Source organism: Vidua macroura, chromosome 8, assembly GCF_024509145.1.
Source record: "Vidua macroura isolate BioBank_ID:100142 chromosome 8, ASM2450914v1, whole genome shotgun sequence".
Classification (NCBI taxonomy): Eukaryota; Metazoa; Chordata; class Aves; order Passeriformes; family Viduidae; genus Vidua; species Vidua macroura.
In genome coordinates, this window is record NC_071578.1 from 974,245 (window position 1) to 992,064 (window position 17,820).

A 17,820-nucleotide genomic window follows, 5' to 3' on the forward strand; every position below is an offset into this window, starting at 1 on the left:
TCAATTTGTCAAAATTGCTCTAAATGGAACCTTCTTCCCTCCTCTCCCTCTCCTGCGAGGGAGGGAGGAGCCTACAACTGCTTTTTGATCCGTTGTATTTCCTTATCCAGGTGCTCAGCAGGGCTTGGCTTTGGCAGAGACTCAAGGATTAATTTTTGTTCTTTTTTTTTTTTTTACAGTCAGAGAGCTGATCCTGTGCTCTCAATTTCACTGCAGACCACAACCCCATCCCTTTTCCTTCTCCTCCTTTAATATAAGTAAATAATTTGCCAATATTTAACTCTGAGGATAATTTTCAAGGTAAATCACTGAATTTAAGGTTGGAAGGGGCCTTAAAGATGATCTCCTTCCCCCCAGTGCCTTCTGTAGCTGATCATTTTGGAGATAGCTGCTGATAAAAATGAAGGGTTTGATAAAAAAAGGCAAAGAACTCTTTGCCAGTTCACTGAACATTCTCTGAACACTCCTTTCTCAGCTTGTTATTTATTTAAAGAGAGAAAAAACCCTGTCTTTGTAAATTCTCCTGCTTGCTTGAGCTGCACATTTCAGGCAGCTTTTCAAGGACACCGGGGTCTCCAGTTCCTCTGGGACGTTTCTGAGCTGGAAGGACTCACTGAAATCTTCCCAAATGAACTTTTCCACGTTTACCTGTTGGAATCAATGTGGCCATCATTGGTTTTGAACCAATGACACCAGGTGGGGATTAACCATCAAAATTCCCAGAGCCTGGGACAGGGGAAGGTGTCCCTGCCATGGCAGGGGTGGCACTGGGTGGGATTTGGGCTCCCTCCAACCCAAACCAGTCAGTTCTTAGGTCAGGCTTTACCCCATGAAACAAAATATATTTTTATTATGTATTTCTCCTTTTTCTCCTTTGAAGAGAAAAGCCTTTCCCTGGAATCACAGCAAAGCTGTGCTTCTGCTTGGAACAGGCACTGCCTGCAAAACAAGAATTCATTTAACTTTAAAGAGCATTTTTAATAAAGACCTTCTCCATCTGAGTGGGCTGTGAGTGTAGGCACAGAAGGCTGAGCCTTTCAAGGCCCGTGTTTTGTTTGTATTAAAAATAATTTTCCCCTCAGATGTGATGTTTTTCCTCCTAAAAGAATAAAATATTGATTTAATAATTCAGACACAGTCAGCTGGAGGTTGATGTGTCTGGATCTTCTGCACAGATCTCCTTACAAATTGCAGCGTGTGTTTTTATGGCTTTATTGTGAAACAAACGCTGCTCCTATATTCTCCAAAATACCCAGTGTAGCTGAGATGTTACAAAGGCAGGGGAAATCCTCCTCCTGCAGAGCTGAGGGTGATTCCCAGAGAGGGACAGGGGCACAGAGAGTGGAGAGGGCAGAGCCCAACCCTGCCCAGGGCTGGGGGAAACAGCTCAGGGGGGTTCTGGGGAGGGCCCATCCCTGGGGGTGACAGCCCTGTGGAGGTGGCACTTGGGGACACACACAGGGCAGAGATGCCTGACAGCTCCTGTTGTAAATGCAGGTGAAGCCGGGGGGGAAAAATGCTGGTGTGTGACTCCAGCTCAGGAGGCTGAATGATTTCTTTATTAGAACTATGCTATAATTCATTAATATACTATTTAAAGGAGATACTAAAGCTACAAACCTACTTGTTCTAACTCCCATCTCTAACTCACTCCCGACTCGTGCCCCTCTCTGAGAGTGCAGCCACAGGTGGGCTGGATTGGATTGGATTGGATTGGATTGGATTGGATTGGATTGGATTGGATTGGATTGGATTGGATTGGATTGGATTGGCCACCAGCCCCAAACAATCCTCACCAGAATCCAGCCAAGCAATGACCCCAGGGAAACAATTCTCCAAACACATTCCACATGGGAAAAACAAGGAGCAGAAATAGAAATTGTTTTCTCTTTCTTTCTCTCTGTGCTGCTCTATGACAAATCCTAAGAGAGAGAGAAATGTGCTGCCACAAGCTCCCTGTGCCAGAGGCTGGGCAGAGGCAAAGAACAAAGCAGGGATTTATGAAAAGCCCTCCCAGGACACACCTTGGGCACTGCAAGAGCCCGGCCAGGCCTCCACCCAAGCTGGGCCCCGGCTCAGGAGCTTTCACACTTTGATCAGTTCTGCTCCATTTCCAGCCTGGCCTTCAGTGCCCAATCCCAGCTCCAGGTGCTGCAGTCCCACCCTGCCAGGCTGCTCTCCTCCATTCCCTGCTGGTTGCACTTTTTGGGGCTGGAGCTGCAGCGCTGTCCTTGGTTCTGGGCTGGAGAAGGATTGCTGTGTGTGCCTGGGCTGTGAGGAGAGCTGCTGGCCCCGTGTGTGCAGTTCAGAGCCACGCTGAGGCAGGAGAGCCAAACCCGAAGGCATCAGCAGGGGTGGCCTGGGCGCTGCTGGCTGGCCCCTGGGCTCTGGGGCTGCTCCAGCCTCACCATTCCTGTGGTTCTGTGGCCTGAGCAGCTGCCAGCCCTGGCCACCTCCAGCTGTTGCTCTGGCCCCACAGCAGTCCCTCTAAGGGCGACTGCAATCTCACAATATAAGCAGACAGGACTCTTGTTCCTCCGTGCAGAATCTTTACTGCACAGCTCGTGTTTTTACAGGAATATCAGAAGGCACCGTGCTAAATCCAGCTGCTGAACAGAGTTTTGAAGCTCAGCTCTCTGGTTGGTGATGGCTATCAAACCTCTCTGTTTCCAGACAGTTTACCTATGTTAATCACAGATTCTCAAGGGATTCTTAGGCTTTTTTTTTTTTTTTTTTTTTTTTTTGGCTACTGGCTGCACTTAGCTGAGGTAACAGGCCTAAGACTTTACAAAGCCTTTCCTTTCCAGGGTTTTTACCCAGAGGCAGCACTGGAACTCCTTCTCCCTGGGACCATTTCCAGCCCTGCCCTGTGCCAGTGAGCCCGGGGTGGTGCTGGGGAGGAGCTGCTCTGCCCTTCCCTTTGCAGCAGGTCTGGCCCCACTGCTGAGCCTGCCTGGTGCCTTTGGAGTGGGGTGTGCCAGCGGGGAGCTGTGGCTATTGGACACAGAATGAGCACACAGAAGCTTGGGAAGTTCAAAAGAGAAAAAAAGAGTTTTATTCGAACATCTGGTGTTTATAGAATTTTAAAAGTGGCAGTGGATTGGAGGATGGAATTGCCACCTCTCCAACCACACTGGCCAAACCAACAGCTCATCAATTCTCTCCTCCCACAAAGAAGAATGGAAAACAATCATTATTTCTGGTCAACTACACTGGTCAAACCAACAGCCCATCAATTCTCTCCTCCCACAAAGAAGAATGCAGAACAATCATTATTTACATGAACGGTACGTGAGAACTCCAGTAGAACTATGTAAACATCAGAAAACTTTTAAAAGAACTTTAAAACTTCCAAAAGAACTATAAAAGAAAACTTCACACTTTTAAAAATCAGGGCAACAGGCTCACTCAGTCAGTGATGAGTGGCTGTGGTTAAAGAGCCAGGAAAGGTCTCAGCACAGCAGAATTGATGGATTCTCTTCTCTGGCACTGACAGGAGAGGAGTCCAGGTGAGGCACTGATGGATTTTTGGCTTCTCACTAATTAAAAATGAGTAAATCTTTCAAATCACTGGCACTGCTTTCTGTTGCTGAGGTGTCAGAGCAGTGAACAGAGAGAGTTTGTTCCATGTCAGCTTCTGAAATTGCTACACCAAAACCTCCATTGCCCTGGGATGCTCTGGGGAAAGCAGAACAGTGAACTGCTTAAAAATTAAAGTCTTTGCTTTGGGCAGTTTCTGAAAAAAAAAAAATAAAATCCATTTTGATTTTTAATTAAAAAAAAAAAAAAAAACAAAAAACAAACAAAAAAAAAAAAAACAAAGGAAGCTACGAATTCCAATGCAGAAATGAAGAGCTGGTCTATCCTGCTCACTGCTTCCATGAGCTGCACAGTCAGGTTTTTCTGTAAATTATTCTGATTATTGGGAATGCTGACCCCAGAACTGGGGTCCAACATCAGATGGACGTGGAGGTGCTTGGAGAGAGAAAGGGAACACTTTCCTCTCAGCTTTGCTGTGTCTTTAAGCATTCCACACCTGTCCTCTGCTCGGAGGAAAGTTTTGCCCAAGGGGAGATCCTGGGCAAAAGCAAACCAAAAAGGCTGTGAGGTTGTTTGCTCCACACCCTGGGAATGCCAGGGGAGATGACGCAGTGCCAGGAGAGAGCCCAGGGAGGGAATAGGGAATGCCATGCCTCTGACAGAGAAAATGGAACACACCCTGCCTTGCAGCCTAGGACAGAGGGGACACAAACCGAGCTGGGAGCCCTGGTGGCTGCTGGCCTCGACAATTCCAGCTGTGCTGGAGCGGGGCTGGCACGGCTGGAATTGTGCCAGCCATGGGAATGCTGGGCACTGGGAATGCTGGGCACTGGGAATGGTGGGCACTGGGAATGGTGGGCACTGGGATTGCTGGGCACTGGGAATACTGGGCACTGGGAATGGTGGGCACTAGGAATGGTGGGCACTGGGAATACTGGGCACTGGGAATACTGGGCTCTGGGATTGCTGGGCACTGGGAATGCTGGGCACTGGGAATGGTGGGCACTGGGAATGCTGGGCACTGGGATTGCTGGGCACTGGGAATGGTGGGCACTGGGAATGCTGGGCACTGGGAATGCTGGGCACTGGGAATGGTGGGCACTGGGATTGCTGGGCACTGGGAATACTGGGCACTGGGAATGGTGGGAACTGGGAATACTGGGCACTGGGATTGCTGGGCACTGGGAATGCTGGGCACTGGGAATGTTGGGCTCTGGGATTGCTGGGCACTGGGAATGTTGGGCAGTGGGAATACTGGGCAGTGGAATGCTGGGCTCTGGGAATGCTGGGGAGTGATTGCTGGGCAGTGGGAATGGTGGGCACTGGGATTGCTGGGCTCTGGGAATGCTGGGCACTGGGAATGCTGGGCTCTGGTCCCTCAGCTCCTTGGCAGTGCCCAGGGCTGGGACAGAGCTGCCTGAAGCCTGGTGGCCTCTGGAGCCGGTTCCTGACACCTCCCACACAGGGCTGAGAGCAGAAAACCCCTTCTGAGAGCTGTGGAACTGTGGAATGGTTTGAGTGGGAAGGGCTCTGAAGGTCCCCAGTCCCACCCCTGCAGCGGGCAGGGATCCTTCCCCTGCCTCAGGTGTCCAGTCCTGTGTCCCTGGCTGGGAATGTTTCCAGGGATGGGCCTGCCAGGAATCATCTCGGGGTGCATCCCTTGTTCTTTCACACAAACCAGAAATGCCGTTTTTCCCTGGAGCTGTGGGGCCTGCAGAGTTTGGGATGCATGCAGGCTCAGGGCAGAGCTGATTCCTGGAGAGGAACTCTCCTGCACCCTGCAGCAGGAGCCAGAAAGGGCTGAGCTGAGCCTGGGCAGGCTGGGGGAGAGGTTTACAGCCCCCAGCCCTCACTCACTGCTCTGCAGAGCCACATCAAAGGAAACTGGATTTTGTTGTCGTTAAAAAGTCTCATTTTCGCAAGGAAGTGTCACTGTTGAAGTTTCTTTTTAGCAGGAGAAAATATTCTTCCCTGATTGACTGTGTGGCTAAGCCAAGTCCAGGAAGGGGAGCAGATTCTGCTTTATGGAAGTAATTTCTTTAATCTTGTGGCTGCTTGCAGGCCCCAGCGTGTGTTGTGAGGATCACAGGGAGCTGGTTTATTACTGCTGGGATTGCTGATCTGCTGGGCTTAGGCACTGCTTCATGGGAATCCCTGGGCCTTTTCCTGGAGATCACATTCCCTCATTCATCTTCAGTCAGAGAGGAGAACAAGGCTGAGTTTGTAGCAGAGTTTGGCATTTGTGTTCTGCCCTCTCCACGCGGGGCCTGCCCTCCTTCCTCTGCTCTTCCCGGAGCTCCAGCACTTTTCCAGGGCATTTCCTCAGGAAAACGCTCTCTGCTTCAGGGCCCAGCAGCAGCGAGGGCTCTGTCCCAGCTCCTGGGCTGGGAATTCTGCATTCCCAGGGGTGGGAGCCAGGAGAGGGGCAGCTCCACTGCCTCAGGGTGCTTCTGGAGGCTGCTCCGAGCCCATCCAGCCTGGCCTTGGGCATTCCCAGGGAGCCAGGGCTGCTACAGCTTCCCTGGGCACCCTGTGCCATAGCTTAGAAATGAAATGCATCATTTGTTATATTATATTTTACCATTTTCTATTGTTTGTACTTTATTATTATATAGAATTTTATATTATTTCTATTATCTCTATTATTCTGTATCATTTTCTATTATTTGTACTTTATTATTATATAGAATTTTATATTATTTCTATTATCTCTATTATATTTTATAATTTTCTATTGTTTGTACTTTATTATTATATAGAATTTTATATTATTTCTATTATCTCCATTATTCTGTATCATTTTCTATTATTTGTACTTTATTATTATATAGAATTTTATATTATTTCTATTATCTCTATTATTCTGTATAATTTTCTATTATTTGTACTTTATTATTATATAGAATTTTATATTATTTCTATTATCTCTATTATTCTGTGTCATTTTCTATTATTTGTATTTGATTATTAGATAGAAATTTATATTATTTCTATCATCTCTATTATTCTGTATAATTTTCTATTATTTACATTTTCTTTTTCTTTCTATTTTATTTTTATATGATATTTTATTATCTATATTTACATTTTATATTTTATTTTATATTATTTTATATTTTATTTTATATTATTTTATATTTTATTTTATATGATATATTAATATTATTTATATTTTATTTTTATATAATTTCATATAATTTCTATCTTTCTATTATTTCTATTTCATTTTATATGTATTTTATATAATGCTATGGTATGTTTGTTATGTTATTTTAGGTTCTATTACTGTAAATAAGCAAATGGGAAATAGGTTGAATGCCCCTCCCCATTTCTGAGTGAAGTGCACGCCTGAAGGGTCAGTAGGAGTCTGGCAATAAAGCAGATTATCGTGGTTTATTACAGATTATGACACACAGTAAAGGTGTGTCAGCAGGGTCTGTGCCCCCACAGCCCAGCACAGCCTTTAATTGATCCCACACTTGATTGGTGGCAGCTAATGAGAATTGTGCCTTCCCTGCCACCTCCCCCATGGGCACAGGGGGAATTTGGGCAGGGCACAGGCCCAGAATCACAGAGCCCCGGCACCCTGGGACCCCTGGGGCTGGAAAAGCCCCCCAGGACCCCCGAGTCCACCCTGTGCCCCATCCCCACCCTGCCCCCAGCCCTGAGTGCCACCTCCAGGGGACACCTCCAGGGATGGGCACTGCAACCCTCCCTGGGCAGTGCCAATCCCTGACCCCCTTTCCATGGGGAAATTCCTGCTGATCCCACCCTGAGCCTGCCCTGGCCCAGCCTGAGGCCGTTCCCTCTCCTCCTGTCCCTGTTCCCTGGAGCAGAGCCCGACCCCCCCGGCTGTCCCCTCCTGGCAGGAGCTGTGCAGAGCCACAAGGTCCCCCCTGAGCCTCCTTTGCTCCAGGCTCAGCCCCTTCCCAGCTCCCTCAGGAGTTCTCCAGCCCCTTCCCAGCTCCCTCAGGAGTTCTCCAGCCCCTTCCCAGCTCCCTCAGGAGTTCTCCAGCCCCTTCCCAGCTCCTCAGGATCCTCCAGCCCCTTCCCAGCTCCTCAGGATCCTCCAGCCCCTTCCCAGCTCCCTCAGGAGTTCTCCAGCCCCTTCCCAGCTCCCTCAGGATCCTCCAGCCCCTTCCCAGCTCCTCAGGATCCTCCAGCCCCTTCCCAGCTCCCTCAGAAGTTCTCCAGCCCCTTCCCAGTTCCCTCAGGATCCTCCAGCCCCTTCCCAGCTCCTCAGGAGTTCTCCAGCCCCTTCCCAGCTCCCTCAGGAATTCTCCAGCCCCTTCCCAGCTCCCTCAGGAGTTCTCCAGCCCCTTCCCAGCTCCTCAGGAATTCTCCAGCCCCTTCCCAGCTCCCTCAGGATCCTCCAGCCCCTTCCCAGCTCCTCAGGATCCTCCAGCCCCTTCCCAGCTCCTCAGGAGTTCTCCAGCCCCTTCCCAGCTCCCTCAGGATCCTCCAGCCCCTTCCCAGCTCCTCAGGATCCTCCAGCCCCTTCCCAGCTCCTCAGGAGTTCTCCAGCCCCTTCCCAGCTCCCTCAGGATCCTCCAGCCCCTTCCCAGCTCCCTCAGGATCCTCCAGCCCCTTCCCAGCTCCCTCAGGAATTCTCCAGCCCCTTCCCAGCTCCCTCAGGAGTCCTCCAGCCCTTTCCCAGCTCTGTTCCCTTCCAGCTCCTCCAGGGCTCTCCTGCAGGACCCAGAGCTGGGCACGGCATTCCAGGTGAGCCCTCACCTGTCCCCGTCGCAGGGGGAACGTGCAGCCCTGTCCTGCAGCTCCCGTGGGTTTCTCTCACTCCTTACAGCAGGCAGGAGGTGCCCAGGATTCCCGTGCAGGCTCCCAGATTGCTCGGGAGCCCTTAGAGCTGTGCCCAGCACGGTGAAATGTTTGTGGACGTGACAGCTGAGGCTTGCAGAGCCTGGTCCCTCACGGGCACACATGGGAGAGGTGGCACGAAGAAACATCCCTGGAGCTGGGCCGGGAGGAGCAGCCCCTGGAGCAGCAGGGTGGGCTTGGGCTTGGCCCTGGCACCCCAAACCCAGCCGGGGCTCCGTGCTGAGACTCCTCAAGGTGGAGTAAATCTGCTCAAGGTGGGGGTAAAGCACGAAGGGGTCAAGAAGAAACTGGACAGGCCGGCAGCAGCTTGAGCAGAGCAGCTCTGACCAGGGCTGTGGGAGCCCTGAGGCTGAGCAGGGGGTTGCTTTGTGTTTCCAGTGGCCCCAGCTCTGTTCTTCGTTCACTCTTCCCATGCTGCTTCTTCATGTTGATTCAGAGCTCTACCTGCCTCTCCTTGCGATCGGTAGCGTTAATTAATTAATTAATGCCCAAAGTGAAAAGTTACAGGAATTTATTCGGGAAATGGATTTTGGCTGTGATCAGGAGATTGATCCAAGGCCCCCGTGGCAGGGAGCTGCTCCTGCCCCCGTGATTGCAGCAATCTGTGCCCAAAGTGGGTAATCAGGAGTGGCACCAGGAGACAAACGAGCAGGGCTGGGAATGGCAGGCAGGCACGGGGCTGATTAACATAAATATTCCATCCTTCCAGAGCTGGGCTTTCTCGGAGTGGGGCTGCACAATGGAATCATTTATTTCCATGGCTGCGATGGGGAGAAAAATGACATCATAAGCAAAATGGAATAAACAGCAGAATGCAATTTAATGATGGTTAGCTCATTCTGATTCCTGCACTGGCAGTCTGGGGCTTGGGCGCTGATTTGGATTTCACGTTCTTCTGGCTGAGAGGGAATCATTTTCCAGGGAATGGATAAAGGAGTGTGTGCAGGAGGTGTCCTGGGGGATGTTCCCCCCTTCCTGAACTCAGCAGGAATTTCCCCATGGAAAGAGTTGATGCCTCAGGTTTAACTTTTCTATTTTTCAGGTTCTGTGCTGCTTTAGTGTGAGGGTCTGGGCTTCACATTATGGGATGCTGAGCTCTCTGCACAGAGCAGGGAGACAAAACAATTCCTGCTCCAGCTGGGCACCAAGGACAAATGATCCAAACCTCAGCCCAGGAGCACAAACAGCGTGGGCTGGAGAGAGAAAAACAAGCAGGATGGGAGTGCCTGGGCTAAAGCTGGAATGGGACAATGAACTGCAAGGTGCAAATGGAGCAGAGCTGATCCCAGTGAGAGCCCCCGGGAGCGCTCGTGCATTTTGGGACCATTTTGGTTCCTCTTGGCTGCAGCCCTGGCTGGGCTCTGGTGCTGCCCAAGGTGGATCCATGGAGGAGATCCTTTGAATAAATCCCTGCTTTATTCTGTGGCTCTGCCCAGCCTCTGCTCCAGGGATCACAAGGAATCATTGGGGTTTTTTTTTAGTTTTTTTTGGTTTTTTTTTTTTTTTTTGTTTGGCTTGGGTTTTTATGTTTTTTTGTTGTTTTTTTGTTTGTTTGTTTGTTTGGGTTTTTTTGTTTTGTTTTGTTTTTTCTTTTGTTGTTGTTGTTGTTGTTGTTGTTTTTGTTTTGTTTTTGGTTTTTTTTTTTATCAGGGTGCTCAGGCCTTGGCAGGGGCTGCCCAGGGAGGTTTAGAATGCCCATCCCTGGAGGTGTCCAAGGAATAAGCTGCATTTTTTCCCCCCTTGGTGGGGGGGAGGTGTGGCAGATGCTGCTGACACCTCTCAGGTAAAATCTGCTCACAGCAGAACCTTTTGGTTCTCCTTCCCATCCTGTGATGCTCCTGGGACTCCCCTAAACATGGAGCTCCTAAACCTGCTGGGTTGTACAGCTCTTCTTGGCAAACCCAGGCCATTTCCAGTGGCCTGACTTGTACACCACTGTGGTGATCTCCTCTGTCATCCACTCAGCTGTGGTGAAGAAAAGCCTCTTAGCTGGGATTATTCCTTCCACACCAATGAGTTAATCATGGAATTAGAGTCTGTGGGCCTTGTTTGCTTAACCCAGCCCAGCAGGCTGGGATATTCCCAGAGCTGTGGCAGGGGATGCTTTAATAGCATTTATTTGGTTCATCTTGTGCAGCCTCCGTGGTGCCCTGCTCCAAAGCACCCCTGGCAGCAGGCCAGGCACGTTCCCAGGAAGGGAGAGGCTCCATCCCAGGATGATGTGGCAGCTCCTTTCCCAGGGATATCTCCCTGCAGGATGCTGCTTTACTTCATGGAAGGCTGTGTCATCAGTGAAACAAAGTAAGTCAGAAGGAAAATTAGTTCTGGGTTAGAAATTGGTGTTTTATACCCAGCAAGAGATACCAAGTATCAGGTTTAATGCCTCTTGCTCCTCTCTTTGTAATCCCATCAATCTCTACAGGATCCCCTCTGATTTATTTCCTCTTGAATAGAGCTAGCCCATTTTTTTTGATTTCTCATCTCCTGACTGCTCAGCTCTTCTGAGGCACTGGGAAACACTCAATGCATTCTCCAAGTGAGGCCACTCTGATTTACAAACCACAGATTGAGGCTGGGACAAAGATTCTGCACCAGGTCGGATGCAGCCCTTGGTATTTGCAACCAGCAGTGCCACACGGGGAGCAAACCAGCCTGGGAATGATTCCCAGATCAGCCCAACAAGAAATCTCCCAGAATTTATATGAGTTTAATATATATATATAATTTATATCTATTAAATGTGTCTTTGGCAGGCTGGGTTGCTCCAGCTCCACGCTCCCAGCTGGCCTGGCTGCTCTGGTCCCCTCTGAATGTCCTGAGTCTGCTTTCCCTGACCTTTCCTGCTCTCAGGGAATTCAGCTCTTCCCTCGCTGTGGCACTCTGACTTCTCCAGAGCTCAGGCAGCAAAAGGCAGGAATTTAAACTGTAGGAAATCCTGGCTGTGCCTGCCTTGCCCCTGATTTGTGAGAAGGGTGGGGTGAAAAGCCTGGAGTTTCTGCTGAAATCCTGGGAAATCTCCTGAGATCTGCTCAGAGCAGAGGGCCCCCAGCACTGCTCCTGTTTCCCTGGAATCCCCTCGGGTGTGGGGCTGCCATGGCACCCCCAGCTCTGGCTGTGGCTCCCATCTGCTCCTTCTCCCTGGGGAATTTGGGATTTTCACCCTGCTGGGAGCAGCTGAGCCCAGGACAGCCCTGGCTGTGCCCAGGACATCCCTGGCTGTGCCAAGACATCCCTGGCTGTGCCCAGGACATTCCTGGTTGTGCCAAGACAGCCCTGACTGTGCCCAGGACATTCCTGGCTGTGCCCTGGCTGTGCCAAGAAAACCCTGACTGTGCCCAGGACATCCTTGGCTATGCCCAGAACGTCCCTGGCTGTGCCCATGACATTCCTGGCTGTACCAAGACAGCCCTGGCTGTGCCCAGGACAGCCCTGTCTGTGCTCTGGCTGTGCCCAGGAGAGACCTGGCTGTGCCAAGACATTCCTGACTGTGCCCAGGACATCCTTGGCTATGCCCAGAACATCCCTGTCTGTACCCAGGACATCCCTGACTGTGCCCAGGACATCCCTGACTGTGCCCAGGACATCCCTGGCTGTGCTCTGGCTGTGCCCAGGACATCCCTGGCTGTGCCCAAGACAGCCCTGCTGTGCCCAAGACAGCCTTGGCTGTGCCCAGGACATCCCTGGCTGCCACCTCTGTTATTTTGGACACTTTTGATTGGGATAAACCCGTGAGTGGAGTGGAGAGAGCAGCTCAGGTTTGCTCCTGTGTTTGGTTCCAGCTGACGCTGCCCCGTGCAGGCTGCACAGAGATGGCCATGAATGAGTGAATATTCCCTGCCAGCCTGTCAGGAGCATCCCCACAGCCCCCCCAGCTGCCCCCACACCGGTGACAGCCTGCAAACCACCCCCATGCTCAGGGGGCTGCACCCCACCCAGGGCTGGGGGAGTCCCTGGGGCAGTGGGGACAGGGCTGTGCTTCCCCCTGGTTCCTGTCCCAGGGCTGCTCCCCAAGGGCTCCAGGGATAGAATTCCCAGGGATTTTCCCCACAGAGTCACATCTCATCCACCTCTCCTGCCAGGGCACTTCTTAACCCAGCCCAAGGTGATGACCAGGGCCCGGGGCAGGCAGGGCCTAATCTGTGACCGGGGCAGGAAAGAGCTGCTGTAAAACCTTCCCCACCTCCAGTTCCATTCCAGGCTTAAATCAAACACTCTGGCAGGTCTTAACTTCCTTTTCTTTTTCCTTTTTTTTTTTCTTCTTTTTTTTTTTTTTTTTCATTTGCAGCTCATCTCAGATAAAAATAATATCCTGCACTAATTGAAACTGAAATTAGCAAAATTGGAGCCACTCTGGAGCTAGGCTGGGACACCTGGGGGGGGTCACCTGGAGAGGAGCAGCTCCAGGGAGAGCTCAGAGCTCTGCCAGGGCCTGAAGGGGCTCCAGGAGAGCTGGAGAGGGACTGGGGACAAAACAGGGAGGGACAGGACCCAGGGAATGACTTCAATTCCCCAGCATCAGCCCCAGACCATTCCATAGGAGGCATAAGAAAAAATAAAAGCTCTTTAATTAACCTTGGGATGCTTCCGAGTCCATCTGGTTCCCCATTGCTCTTCTGTGGGATATTCCCTTCTCTTCCCACCCACTGGCATTCCATGGAAGGCTAACAGAGGATTAATCATGCAGCCATGGTGGCTCGTGGAAAATTTATCTTGCTTCCCAAAGAGCAGAGCTCAGCCCTGTGCAGCAGGGTGGCCGTGAATCACACCACTGCCACTGCCCAGACAGCACAGGATGAACGGGTGTTTCCCTTTAAAATCTGATCTTTGGGGGAGGAAATTCTTCATGCTTTTTATTTTTATTGCCCTTGCCACGCCAGCAGTCAGCTGCAAGGAGGGCTCTGAGGAGGAGGAATTTGGAGCTGGAGCCAGAACTATGGGATGGAGGTGGGTTTGTGGGGTGGCACCAGGTGATGATTCCCTCCCTAGGGCCAGGAGAAAGGCTGGAAATATGGAATTGTCAAAAAAATTCTAGAAGATAATCACAGAGTAGCAGGATGCTTGGGTTGGAGAAGTCCTTTAGTGCAGGCACACAGTTTGTGGTGACTGGGATGGGGCTGGGCCCATTCTCCCACCCCCAGTGGGTGCAGCTGTGCAGCACAGGTGACTGATATTGGCAGCAGTGGCACCGGGAGTGCCCAGGTGTGCTGAGCAACCACACGGGGAACAGAGGGCACCCAGGGGCAGGGCATGGACAGGAGGGGTGTAAAGGGTGGGCAAAGAGCAAGGGCAGGTCCTTGCAGCCTCCTGAAGGGCTTTGGTGTTGCTCTGCATGGCTGAAGCTCTCTGAAGGGGTTTGGTGTTGCTCTGTGTGGGTTGAAGCTCTCTGAAGGGCTTTGGTGTTGCTCTGGATGGGTTGAAGCTCTCTGCAGGGGTTTGGTGTTGCTCTGGATGGGTTGAAGCTCTCTGAAGGGCTTTGGTGTTGCTCTGGATGGGTTGAAGCTCTCTGAAGGGGTTTGGTGTTGCTCTGCATGGGTTGAAGCTCTCTGAAGGGGTTTGGTGTTGCTCTGGATGGGTTGAAGCTCTCTGAAGGGGTTTGGTGTTGCTCTGCATGGTTGAAGCTCTCTGAAGGGGTTTGGTGTTGCTCTGGATGGGTTGAAGCTCTCTGAAGGGGTTTGGTGTTGCTCTGCATGGGTTGAAGCTCTCTGAAGGGGTTTGGTGTTGCTCTGTGTGGGTTGAAGCTCTCTGAAGGGCTTTGGTGTTGCTCTGGATGGGTTGAAGCTCTCTGAAGGGGTTTGGTGTTGCTCTGGATGGGTTGAAGCTCTCTGAAGGGGTTTGGTGTTGCTCTGGATGGGTTGAAGCTCTCTGAAGGGCTTTGGTGTTGCTCTGGATGGGTTGAAGCTCTCTGAAGGGGTTTGGTGTTGCTCTGCATGGGTTGAAGCTCTCTGAAGGGGTTTGGTGTTGCTCTGTGTGGGTTGAAGCTCTCTGCAATGCTGTGGTGGCACTCTGTGCACTGTGGCTGTCCCAGCTGTGCCACGGCTGTGACACATTAGGATACTGACAGGCCTGGAGCATTTCTGTGCCCAGGAAAGGCTGAGGGAGCTGGGGCTGCTCAGCCTGGAGAGGGACCCTCAGCCCTGGGTGTCCCTGGGTGCAATTCCCTGCACAGGAGGCACAACTTCTGCTCTGGGCAGGGACTGAGCTGGAACAGAGCCCAGAGAGGGCTGGAGTCTCCTCCCGGGGGTGTTCCAGAGCCACAGGGACTCACTGCTGTGCCCTGTGCTCTGGGCTGGCACTGCTGGAGCTGGTGTCCCCCTTGGGTCCCTTCCAGCCTGGCCCAGGCTGGGATCCTGGCACCATCAGGTCCAGCCAGGAGCAGCCTCATGGTTTTGCCTCCAAAGAGGAGCCCCCAGCATCCCCCCTGGGCTGGTGCCAGCCCGAGCCCAGCCCTGCCCTCACTGGTGGCACGTCCAGTCCCACCCCACAGCCCCCAGCCCACTCCTGGGGCAGTTCTGGTGCCCGAGGAGCTGCCCCAGCCTGGTTCACACACAGCTCTCCACAGTGCTGTGTCACTCCAGTAGGAGGGGAGCAAAAAGCACTGAGCTCTGTGCTCTGCCAGGTTCCCAAACTCATAAACACCAGGATTCAATAATGTCTTCATTCAGGAAAACTAATTTCCCGAGCCATTAAACGGTGTTTAGCAAATTAGCTCACATTTATTTCTCCAAACCTGGAATTAAAGTTGCCGTCCATCTCGATCATGGTCTGCTTTCCCTTCTCTCTATAACCAAATTTCAGCTGAGCTGCCTCCCTCCGTCCCAGTGCTGGAATTCAGCAGTGCCCACCGTGCTCCTCTCCATGGACTCACCAGAGATTTCTCCTTGCATGGCATGTCCTGGGAGTGACTCCCAGCTCTGTGTGGAGCAGAATTCCGTGTTTCAGAGCTGCTGCATGAGTCAGTGCTCAGATTTCTGAGCAGGTTTTGTGATCTCTGCCTTTCCCTTGTGATGTGTGCTCAAACGAGAGCTCTGTGTGCTGCAGTGGGAGGAGTGTTACTGATGGTCAGAGCTAACCCCAGCCCTGGCCCTGGGCACACCCTGACCAGGATCTCAGCTGCTTCGTGGAGAAACACGTGAGCCTCACAAAAAGAACAAGAGTAACAACCTGAACTTTAACATTTCCCAGATTAATCCGTGTTGCTCGTAAATTTTCCAGGTTCCTCCATGCAGAAGGGATAAATTCTGCCTCTTCCTTTCCATCCCTCCTGCTTCCAGGGCCCCTTTTGTGCCTGCCCAGGCCGAGTTTGTTCCAAACTGGCTCCAGCTGATGGAATTCCCACTGCTGACCTCGGGGCGGGCAACTGCTGCAGGGATTAGGATGGAGGAGATGGACAAGGAGCTGGCCCCCTCTCCTGCTGTGGAGGAACTGAGAGCTGCACTGCTGCTCTTCTCCTGCACCCGGAATGCAGGGCTCTGTCACCACGACCAGGCTGCTGGCTGACATCTCCTTCTGCAGTGTGCCAGAGTTAGCTGGCTCCGTGTTTGCTGCAGGACAAGTGACACTGTCGAGCAGGACGGGAACAGGGAACTCCAGATCAGAAGGCAAAGAAAATGAGCTCTGATTTATTTCAAATATACCGCTCTATATATAGAGAACATCGAGAAGACATTTCATTGGTCTTAGAATAAAAACATCCCACACCATTGGTGTGCAGTGCATGACGCACGGTGGCAGAAAATATCTATAAACAATGTGAATAACAAGAGAGATTAGAGAATTATTTACATTCTTTCCCAACTGTTTCCCAGGCTTTTGCCTGGTTAGAAAACCTTTCTCTTTCTCTCTGACTGAGCTGAGACTATCCACAGACAAGGGCTCTGCAAAGCTGCTCCTGCAGCTGGGGCTGCTTTGGGGGTTTCAGTTTGGGAGGCAAAGATTCTGTTTTCTGTGGGGAAGGCATGGAATTCCCATCACTCGTGCTCATCCCACTCCCACGACTTGAGGAGAGGTTGGGAGGTTTCTCTTGCCCAGCCAGGCTGCCCGTGCCCACCAGCAGCTGCTTTGCAAGGGCTTCAAGAGGGGCTCCCAGCCCACCCCAGGCATGAACTGCTTCTCTCCCCCTCCAGGGAATTTGGAGAAACCAGGCTGAAATTCCTGCATTTCCTGTGCCTGGGTACAAACACCTGTCTTAGGTTAGAAGATGTGCCTGGGGCTGTGCGTTCTGTCCCCCTCTGGCAGAGCTGGGGCAGTTTTCTCTGTTCATTGGGCAGTTTTTTCTTCATCTCTCCCACAGCCAACCCTCCCTCCAGGAGATATCTGCTGTTAATGGGCCATTAATTATTAATTATCTCCTGTCCATGGCCAGTGAGTGTCTCTGAGTGGCTGAGAAAATTCCATCATCCCATGGGGAGAGGCTCTGCCCAGGGGAGGAGCCCAGCATTCCTACCTGGATACAATCTGAGGCTTTGGGACACCACAGCAGCCTTTGCCCACTGCATTCCCAGAGGAGCAGCTTTCTGCCCCACTGCATTCCCAGAGGAGCAGCTTTCTGCCCCACTGCATTCCCAGAGGAGCAGCTTTCTGCCCCACTGCGTTCCCAGAGGAAGCCCAGGCCCATCCACAGCAGCCCTGGAGCTCCAGAGGAAAACTCCAGCCTTGTCCAGGATCCTGCTCCAGCAGAAGCACAGCTGGCACTGCAGGAGGGCTGAGCCCCCATGGAATGGGACTGCTGCCACCACCCTGACCCACAGCCTGCCAGGGCCTGCTCTCACTCTGGCAGTGGTTTGTTTTCTTTTTTGTACTATTGTGTTTGTATTTTTAATTTTCCTAGTGAAGAACTGTTATTCCTGTTCCCATATCTTTACCGGAGAGCCCCTTAATTTCAAAATTGCAATAACTCTGAGGGAGCGGGTTTCCATTTTCCATTTCAGGGAGGCTCCTGCCTTCCTTAGCAGACACCTGGCCTTTCACACCAAGACAACACCTTTGCAGGAATGCTCCATCAGGCACAAGCACACAGCTCAGGGTCCCATCCCGCTGTGGGAGCTGGGCAGGTTCAGATCAGGAAATCAGGGACAGAGAAGGGTTTGTTCATCAAAGCTGGTCCTTGTCACCAGCCCAGGGTGATGGTCTGAGGTCCCCCCCAGCCCCACCCCTTGATCCCGTTCCCCTTACACCAATTTCCATTAAGCTGTCACTGGGCTGTATAAATTACTCCAAATAAAAACTCAATACAAATTCTCAATGCCCTCGAAGCTCAGGAAATAAATCCATCACATTGAGCAGATGGAAATACGGGCAGCTCAGTGAAGGGCTGTGTAGCAACGCAAGATATATTGGCTTATTCCAATTTTCTCCTTGTTATCAGAGGCTATTTTGACTGGAAAACTCCTGACCCTTTGAGTAGAAACTCCTCTCGCAGCAATCAGAAATGTAACAGGATTCTCT